Source organism: Rattus norvegicus, chromosome 8 (genome assembly GCF_036323735.1).
Source record: "Rattus norvegicus strain BN/NHsdMcwi chromosome 8, GRCr8, whole genome shotgun sequence".
Taxonomy (NCBI): Eukaryota; Metazoa; Chordata; class Mammalia; order Rodentia; family Muridae; genus Rattus; species Rattus norvegicus.
This window is the reverse complement of record NC_086026.1, coordinates 19,209,287-19,219,572: the sequence shown is the minus strand read 5'-3', so window position 1 is coordinate 19,219,572 and position 10,286 is coordinate 19,209,287.

Genomic DNA, 10,286 nt, shown 5'->3' with positions numbered 1-10,286 from the left:
TTGGAGCAATCCCAAGGCACAGCACCTGCCGGGGATCAAGTGTTCAAATCTTCCCTGTAAGGAACATTTCCCATCCAAACTGTAACTTCTGACTACTCTGGCCCTCAAAGGCTCACACCTATCTCAGTACGTGAATTCATCTTCAGGTATCCCCCAAACTCCGAACTGAAAGTGTCTTGTGATATGGAAGTCTAGTTGTCAGCTGTGAATCCCTGAAAAAGGAAAAAGAAAATCACTTAATTCCAAGATGCAATGGCACGGAGTAAACATCCCCACTCCACAAGAGAGGGAGGGGGAGCTACGAGGAAGGATAGGACCGAACCCTGGAAAGCAGACACTAAGTCATCTAGTTCATCCCCCACAGCTGGGCCAGGGTTTGGGACGTGAGCTCAAAGAGGCACAGGCAGGTCCAGCTGAACAGCATTGCTCTCTGTAGCTCACGTGGCCTCTCTCTTGGGCTGGCTTCAATCACTTTTGGGGGATAGATGTTCCACATTGCTCATATTTCAAACATTCTGAGGTCTCTAGAACAGCTTCATTGTTGAAACACCAATTCTTGATACCTTGTATACATGCTGTGTTTGTGTGTGTATGTGTGTGTGTGTGTGTGTATGTGGGAGAGGGGGCGTGTGTATTAGCATGCAAATGTTCATGCATGCATGTGGCGCCAACTGTCTTCCACAATCACCCTCTACCTTAGCTTTTGAGATGAGTTCTCTCACGGAACATGGAGGTTACCAATTCAGCTAGACTGTGTGGCCAGTGAGCTCCAGGCAGCCCCCGATTCTGCCCTCAGAGCCGTGTGGTATAGGCATGTGCCTCCATGCCCGAGTTTTTATGTGCACACTGGGGAACTGAACACAGCTCCTCAGGCTTGTTCTGCAAGCCTTTACCTACTAACCCGCCTCCCTCGATAGCTTTTAGTTTAATAAGTTAGTGGGTGTAACATATCTCATTATGTCTTTCGTTTTTATTTACCGGGTGATCAAAGATACTAAAAACCTTGTCATGTGTCACTTGCATAGGTTTCATTGTTAAACGAACAAGGACTCATTATGGGGGGGGGTGTTTACTTGTTCAGTGTTTTTTCAACTGAATCATAGAAATTTCCCACAGAGTCTGCCTTAGAATTGTTTTCCCAGTCTTTGTGCTGCAATCGGTATTGTTCAGCTTCTGGATGGCACCATAGTCTTCTTAGTCTTGGGCTCAACAGAGGTGAAGTCCAATATTGTTTTTCGGGCGTATAGCTTTTTGGTTATTATTCAATATTCAGCTACTCCGAAGCCCAGAAGTATTATCCCAGGTTTTCCTTTGAAACCCAGTTTTCATTCATGTTTTGATTTGTGACTTATCCAGAGTTGACCTTGTGTGTGGTATGAGGGGCAGACGTTCACTTATTGTTTTAGTTTCCTTCCCATGGATTAGTTTCCTTGTTCCAGCATTACATACTTTTCTCTCTACTGTGGAACTGCTGAGAGTCAGATGGCCGAGAGTCTGCTTCTCCACTCTTAATTTTACCCCACTGACATAGCTGGCTGACATGGCCATCTGGCTTTATGTTGACTTCCACAGTGCCATGGTGTCCTGAACTGAAGTGATTTGTCTTGGCCTTAAGTATGGAGATCACAAACTTGCTGGACATTTTCAACACTCTTCTGGCTGCTCAAGTTTATCTCATTGAGTAAAGTCTACACGTCTCAGCATACAGGCGTGTGCTGGGATTACACCCAGCTGGAGGTAAGTAGGAGGGAGCCAGTATCGTTACTCAGTGTCTGGCTCTAAAGACGCTGTACCATGCAACATGCGTTAGATCCTCACAGCAGTAGTTTATAATTTTTACAACTGTCTTTTCGTAAGAAAGATGTGTTTTGGGGCCCTTGCTTTGCTTTGTTTGTTTTGTTTTTGTTCTGTATGTGGGATTTATGAAGCACATTTTTCCTCGCTTGCTGTAGCACACAAGAATCATCTTGCCTTTTGCATAAATTAGTTCTCCTGTGACTACGGAAACCTTATGACTGTGACAGTGAGCTGACCAAACGAGCAGTTAGGGGATGTTTAAGGAATTGTTGGTGGCAGCCACTTAGCTTCATCCCTGCTGAGCATGGGCCGTATCTGGGCTACAGACGCTACTGTTGACCTTTGGTGACCACCTGCACATTTGTTGTCATGATCAAATGGATTTGGAGATGGAGGGCTGCAAACCCATGCATAGCTAGCCAAGGAGAGCAGCTCGGACTTCATCCTGGGCAGAGGCTCAGGCGTACCTCACCTGTGAAGACTGGGTAAACACTCTCAAGGAGTTATTCATGCAGCCAGAGCTCTGCACACGAGGAGTTGCTGGCATGGAGTACGTGTGCAGGGGAGCCTGCCCCTGTTTGTTTGAAGCAAAGCTTGATTCCAAGGATTCTCAGTTACACACAAGGTGATGGCCCAGGAATCTGTCAGAGTCCAGGGTGATCTTCCTTCGCCTTCCATGTCTGTCTTCATCAGTTGTTTGGTTGCTCCTGGGAGAATTCTTCACTTGTCTTTTAAGCTAACACGTCACAACCGTGCGCTCACTGCTTTATTGAAGCAGATGTTTTGATTGAAAGCTTTTAATTTCTGTAGAAAACAGAGGAACATAAAAACAACTTTGCTATAATCATCTGCTCCCTGGTAATTTACCTTCTAATTTCATTAAGTATAACTTAATGCTCTTCTTTGCCATGATTTAAAAATCCAAACAAATTGTGTGCCCTGAATAATATCAAGCCATACGTTGGCAGAACATAAATATTTTCAAACTCCGAATGCCAAGGCCCTGACCTGCCCTCTTCCTAGCAGTTAAACTTGCTTATTTAAAAACATCATTTGCAAAGGGTCCTTAGTGATTTTAAGCTGAAAAAAATAGGGATGAGCTTTACTGGAAACCTTGAGACAGTGGGTGCTGTATAGGAGTTCCTAAGAGATATATTTCTTCAATCTTGACTCACTTGTAAGTCACCATGTGTAGCTTGGACAGTGTTAATGTTTACAGAATTCTTCAAAGCTAAGCTCCACGATATGCAGTTACTGCCCAAACACTCTTTAAAGGAAGCTAAGAAAGCTTTGCTCTGTGACCTCCCGGAGGGTCCCCAAGGTGACCAAACCCACCCGTCATTTGGGGCTAAGGGCACTAGCACTGAAAGAGGCTTAATTACTTGTAAAGTTCTCTGTAGAGAATTAGATCTCAGTTTGGATGCAAACCATGTCTCTAGCTTGTTCCAAGCAGGCCTCGTTCTTTCTCCGCCTTTAGATCCTGTTTTCCCAGCAGCACCCTGCGGCCTTCTCAGGCCCTGCTATACTGCCCACCCGATCCTGGCATCAAAATCTTTCAAATCATCATATCCTGCATTCTCTCTGGACCCTGATCCTAGAGGTCCTAACTAGGGTCAGAGTTGAATCTGAAAATCCTTTATTAAACTATTAATGACAGTTCCTGGCTCACTATACTATCTCATTTAAATCTGCTTCAATAACTTACCCCCTAGGGACAACTAACCGTAGTGGTCCCTTGAGTTAAATGAATCGACTTCTCTGTATGTCCCAGGCAGTGTGCTCAGAATTCTCTGTAAATCACATCTCGGATCCGTGCACCCTGTCATTACCTCACTTGAGTAATGAGTTACAAATGAACAGGCCCAGTGAATGATATATCTGGAGACAGGTGGGGTTAGCCTGCCCCACTTTGACTGATATCACCTAGAGAGCTGCCTGATGTCCTGGGCATGCGGCCAGCAAATTAGAGAGGCCTGCCCTATGTGCCTGCGTCCCCAGCTGCTGGCTCAGTGAGCGTCCTTGCATGGTGCCCAGTGTCAAACAGCAGAAAGCTGGCTATGTACGATTCTCCTAAACTGTTCTACCAGCCCAGGCTCTCACTCAGGGGTTGCTTACACGGCCAGGGCATTCAGGGATCTGAAACACATCGTTTGCCAGGGACCTGGGAGAAAGGCCCAGGTTACAGGCCATCTTTAATTTTTAATTATTATTATTTTAATTTCTTTGTTGTTGTTGTTATTGAAAATAGATTTTTTCCCATATACTATATCCTGGTTGCAGTTCTTCCTCCTACTCCTTCAGATTTCTCTTTTCCTCTTTTCCCATCAGGATCCATCCCATTTCTGCCTCTCATTAGGAAACAAACAGGCTTCTAAGGGATACTGATAAAATAGAATAATGAGACCTGTTCATCTGCACACTCAGGAATTCCATAAAAACCTTAAACGGGAAGCTATGGTATATATGAAAAAGACCTGTAAGATAAAAAAGAACAAAATAAACATAAAAAATTAAATTAAGATTAAAATAAGATTATTAATAAAAAATAAAACAACAACAAAAAACCCAAAAGCCCCTCCCTGATGTGACGTTGTGAGACAAAGAACCCCCAAAGATACTGTTGAGTTCATTTTCTGTTGACATCCACTGCTGGGCACACAGCCTGCCCTTAGTAATAATGTTTCCCTAGTGAACTTCCTTAGAGGAAACTGAATTGCAAGTGGTCATCAGTTGCAGAAGACTTCTGGGTTAGGGATGAGGACTTGTTTCCATTTCTCCTTTCAGCTCTGGGATCCCATGTGTCACAGAGCTGTGCGAGCTCGAAAGCTTCTCTGAAGATAGTTGAGCAAGGCTTAGAGCTGTGAGTAGAGCAGAATGTCATCGGGGCTATATTACTGCTTTGTCGTTTGTGTGTGTGCGTGTGTGTGCATGTGTGTGCGTGTGCGTGTGTGTGTGTGGTGTGTGCGTGTGTGTGGTGTGTGTGTGCGTGTGCGTGTGTGTGTTGGTGTGTGGTGTGTGCGTGTGTGCGTGTGTGTGTGTGTTGGTGTGTGGTGTGTGCGTGTGTGTGTTTGTGTGTTTATGTGCGTGCATGCGTGCGTGTGTGTGTGTGTGTGTGTGTGTGTGTAGAACATTGGCATTTTGTTTTACCCTGTGTTCCTGCTCTTTCTAGTCTCGGGCTCCTGGTTACTCAGGTCGTGCTGTGCCTAAATTCCATCTCGTGAAACGTGCCTTTAAGCCAAATCAGACATTGGTTTGTTCTTCCCACAGGCTTTGAGCCACCATTGCAATGGCGTGTCTTGCAGACAGGACACCGTTGTCAATCAGAGGGTTTGTAACTGGGCTTGGGTTCATGTTTTTCTTTTGGTAGCATACAGAGTACCTTCCTGTACCAAAGACACTGCCATGCAGGGACACATAGGCACAAGCTCAACCGCTCCATGTTTGATGTTCATGTCATCTTTAGTAACAAGGCCTTGCTCTCAAGTTATAGGGGACAACCTACAGTTTTGACAAAAGCCTGAGGAGTTTGGGGACTTCCATAGGACCCCTCTGGCCAACAACTCAATTAAATGTAATCCACTTCTGGTACTGGAAGTGACAAGAGATGTCTAGTTGGAGTTCTTTCTCCACCATTATTTGATGATTTCTTTTAGATCCCGTTCATAGCTGTATACATTTTGGGAAGCTTCTATTGTGTTAGGTCTTCAGACTCCCTTCAAATGGGCCTTCGTTTTAACTGTATTCCCTAGCCCCTTTCTCTGAGGCTAACTAATCTCTGAGGGTCTATAGATTTTAGCCTGGTCACCATTGACTTAACAGCTAATATCCACATATTTAAATGCATGGCCCATTTGTCTTTCTTGGTCTAGGTTACCTCAGTCAAGATGATTTTTTTCTCTAGTTTCATCAATTTGTTTGTGAATTTCATTTCATTTTTCTCCTTAAAGGCTAAGTAATATTGCACTGTGTAAATGTACCACATTTTAAATTTCTCATCTGTTGAGGAATATTTAAGTTGTTTCCAATTTCTGGATATTATGTATAGAGCAGCAATGAACATAGTTGAGTGTCTCTATGGTGGGATGAAGTGTCCTTTAAGTATATGTCCTGGGGCTGGGGATTTAGCTCAGTGGTAGAGCGCTTACCTAGGAAGCGCAAGGCCCGGGGTTCGGTCCCCAGCTCCGAAAAAAAGAACCAAAAAAAAAAAAAGTATATGTCCAAGACTAGTATAGTGGAATTTTGCGGTAGATCAACTCGCATCTTCCTGAGATATTGGCACACCGATTTCCATAGTGGCTGTCCAAGTTCTCACTCCCACCGACAGAATGTTCTCCTTACTCCACAGCCTTGCCAGCGTGAACTCTCGTGGGTTTTTTGTCAGTTTGTTTCGTTGTTGTTGTAATTGTTGTTGTTTGATCTTAGCTACTCTAACAGGCAGAAGATGAAGTATCAAAGTAGTTTTCATTTGTGGTACTTCCTTTATGGCTAATGATACTGAAATCTTCTTAATGTGTTTCTCGGCCATTTGAGTTTTTCCTTTGAGAAATCTCTGTTTAGATCTGTACCCCATTTCTAATAGTTTTGTTGTTGTTCGCTTGTTTGATATCTAGTGTTTCAGATTCTGTGTATACTTTGGATATCAGCCCTCTACTAGATGTGGAGTTGGTAAAAACCCTTTCCTATCCTATAGCCTGCTGCTTTGTCCAAATGACAGCAACCTTTGCTGTTCAGAATTAGGCTATTTTATGAGGGCCCATTTATTAATCTTAATGCCTGTGCTGAAGGTGTTCTGTTCAGAAAGCCTTTTCCTGTGCCAATGAGTCCAAGGCTAATGCCCACTTTATCTTGTATCAGATTCCGTGTATCTGTTTAATGTTGAGGTCTTTGTTGCATTTGGAGTTGACGCTTGTGGATGGGCGACTATGGATCTATTTGGGTTCATCTACAAGCAGACATCGAGTCTGACCAGCACCCTCTGCCAAAGACGCCATCTTGTTTCCAATGTGTGATTCTAAGTACTTTATTTTAAAAAAAAGTAGGTGTCTATAGATGTATGTATTTGTGCCTGGTCATCTTATTTGATTGTATTAATGGACATGTTTGTTTTTGTGTCAATACCATACTGTTTTATTACTCTGCAGGTCAGTAGATCAATTTGACAATGTCTCCAAAGTATTTTATCATTCAGGATTGTTTTAGCTCTCCTGGATTTTTTGTTTTGCTTTTTTTTTTCTATATGAAGTTGAGAAATGTCCTTTTAAGGTCTACAAAGAATTATGTTAAAGATTTAATGGGGATTGCACTGAATTTGTACTTTGCTTTTGGTAGGCTGTCCATGTTTACTGTATTAACCCTACAAATCCATGAGATCATTCCATCTTTTGATATCTTCTTCAATGTCTTAAAGATTTTATCATACAAATCTTTCACTTGTTTGGTTTGAGTTATCTCAAGATATTTTATATTATTTGAAGCTATTATGAAATGCCGTTTTTCTCTGATTTCTTTCTCAGACTGTAATTTTATATAGAAAGGCGACTGATTTTTTGAATTAATTTCATATCCAGCTATTGTACTCAAAGCGTTAATCAGTTGTATAAGTTTCCATTAGACATTTTAGGGTAATTTGTACATAGTGTTATATCATCTGCAAATAAAGATACTTTGAATTCTTCCTTTCCAACCTGACTCTCCTTGATCTCCTTCAGTTGTCTCATTACACTAGTTCAAACTTAAAGTTCTACATTGAATAGCTATGGAGAGAGTGGACAGCCTTTTCTTATTCCTGACTGTAGAAGAATTGCTTTGCGTTTCTCTCCATTTATGCTGATGTTGCCTATGGGCTGGCTGTACCGCCTTTATTATGTTTAGGTACACCCCTTGTATTTCCATCTTTCTATAACTTTTATCATGAAAGGCACATGGATTTTCTGCATCTAATGAATGGTCATGTGGTTTCTTCTTTCAGTTTATTTATATGGTAGATTACATTTACTGTATTAATCCTACAAATCCATGAGATCATTCCATCTTTTGATATTTTCTTCAATGTCTTAAAGATTTTATCTTGCAAATCTTTCACTTGTTTGGTTTGAGTTATCTCAAGATATTATATATTATTTGAAGCATAATATTTGTATGCTGAACCACGCCTGTGCCTCTGAGTTGAAGCCTACTTGATCATGGTGAGTGTTCTCTTTGTAGATTTGGTTTACAAGAATTTTGTTGAGCATTTTTGTGTCTATGTTCATAAGGAAACTTAGTCCATATTTTTCTTCTTTTTTTGGGTTTCATGTGGTTTGGGTATCAAGGTAACTATGTCTGAATAAAATGCCTTGGAGATTGTTTCCTTTGTTTCTAATTTCTGGAATAAATTGAGGAACATTGGAATTAACTCTTCTTTAAAAGTTTGGTAGAATTCTTCACTAAAAACCATCTGGCTCTGTGCTTTAAATTTTGTGTGTGTGTGTGTGTGTGTGTGTGTGTGTGTGTGTGTGTGTTGAGAGAATTTTATTGATGTTTTCTATTTCACTATGGATTATAGGTCTGTTTAAATTGCTTTTCTGATATTGACTTATGTTTGGTAAGTGGTATATAGGGAAAAAATTATCCATTTCTTTTAGATTTTCCAATTTGATGGAATACAAGTTTTGAAAGTATGTCCTTGTGGTTCTCTGGATTTCTTGGTGTCTGTTTTTATATTTCTTTTCATTTCTAGTTCTGTTAATTTGGGTCTTCTGTTTCAGCCTTCTAGTTAACTTGGACAAAACCTGGTCAATCTTAAAGATTTTCCAAAATAACAAATGAAAACAAACAAACAAACAAACAAAAAAAACCCAACCCAAACTCTTTGTTTCATTGATTTTTTTTCTGTTTTCCTGATTTCAGCCTTGAGTTTGATTATTTCTTGTCATTTACTTCTTTTGGGTATGATTTCTTCTTTTTGTTTTAGGGACTTCAGGTGTTGTTGAGTTACTAGTATGAGATCTCTCTATGTTTTTATATGTACTTAGTGCTATGAACTTGCCTCTAGTGCTATGAACTTGCCTCTGCACTACTTTCCCTGTGATCCATAAGCTTGGGTATGCTGTGTATCCATTTCCATTCAATTTTAGAAAGCATTTAATTTATTTCTTACTTTATGTCTTGACCCATTTTTTTATTCAGCAGTGTGTCATCACATTTTCATGAGTTTATAAACTGTTTATTGTTTCTGTTGTCATTGATATCCAGCTTTGATCCGAGATGGTTAGATAGATTGTAGATGTTATTTGGATTGTCGTTTTAACTTTCTTTTACTTGTTGAGTTTTGATTTGTGGCCACTGAGTATGTAGTCAATTTTGGAGAAAGTTCCATGAGTGCTGAAGAGAATAAATTGTGTTTGAATAAAATATTCTATAAATATGTTAGGTCAGTTTGGTCTATAATATCAGTTAGCTCCACCATTATTCTGTTAGTTTTTGTCTGAATTCCCTGTCTATTGAAAAGAGTGGGGATCGAAGCCTTCTACTATCAACATGTGAGGATCAACATGTGATTTAAGCTACAAGAGGGTTTCTTTTACAAACGAGTGCCCTTGTATTTGGTGCATAGGTATTAAAGAATTACAATATCCCTCTTCCTTGTAGATTTAGTCTTTGATGATCATGTGATGTCATTTCCCAACTCTTCTGATTAGTGTTGGGTTAAAATCTATATCATCAGATATTAACATGGTTACACCAGTTTGCTTCTTGGGTCTATTTGCTTACCTTGAGGTAATATCCATACTTGATATTAAGGAATATTTCTTGAATGCAACAGAATGATGAATCCTATTTCAACACCCATTCTGTTGGTCTGAGTCTTTTTATTGGGGAAATTTCATTAATGTTGAGAGATATTAATGAGCAGTGTTTTTTATTTCTGTTATTTTTCTGTTGTGGTGGTGCTGCTGCTGGCGGTGGTTGTGGTGGTGGGTGGTGGTGGTGGTGGTGGTGTGTGTATTTGTGTGTTTGTCTCCCCTCTTTTGGTTTGCTAGTCTGGGGTTATTTATTCCCTGTGTTTTCTTAGGGTATGCTTAACCTCTTTTAGTTGGAGTTTTCCTTCTAGTATCTTCTGTGTGGCTATATTTATAAATAGATTTTTTAAAATTTAGTTTTATCATGGAATGTCCTATTTTTTCTATTTGTTGTAATAAAACTTTGGCTGGGTATAATAGTCTGGGCTAACATCCACGGTCTCTTTGAATCTGTAAAACATATATCCAGGCCCTTTGGGCTTTTACAATCTCCAGGTCTAACAGGTCTACCTTTTTACATTACTTGGTTATTTTCCTTCACAGATTTTAATATTATTACTTTGTTTTTAATTTACTGTTTTGATTATTATGCACTGAGGGAACTTTATTTCCTGGTCCAGAAGTGTATACTTCTAGCAACTTGATAGGCATCTGCTTCTTTAGGTTAGGGAAATTTTCCTCTCTGATTTTGGTGCCTTTGACACAAAA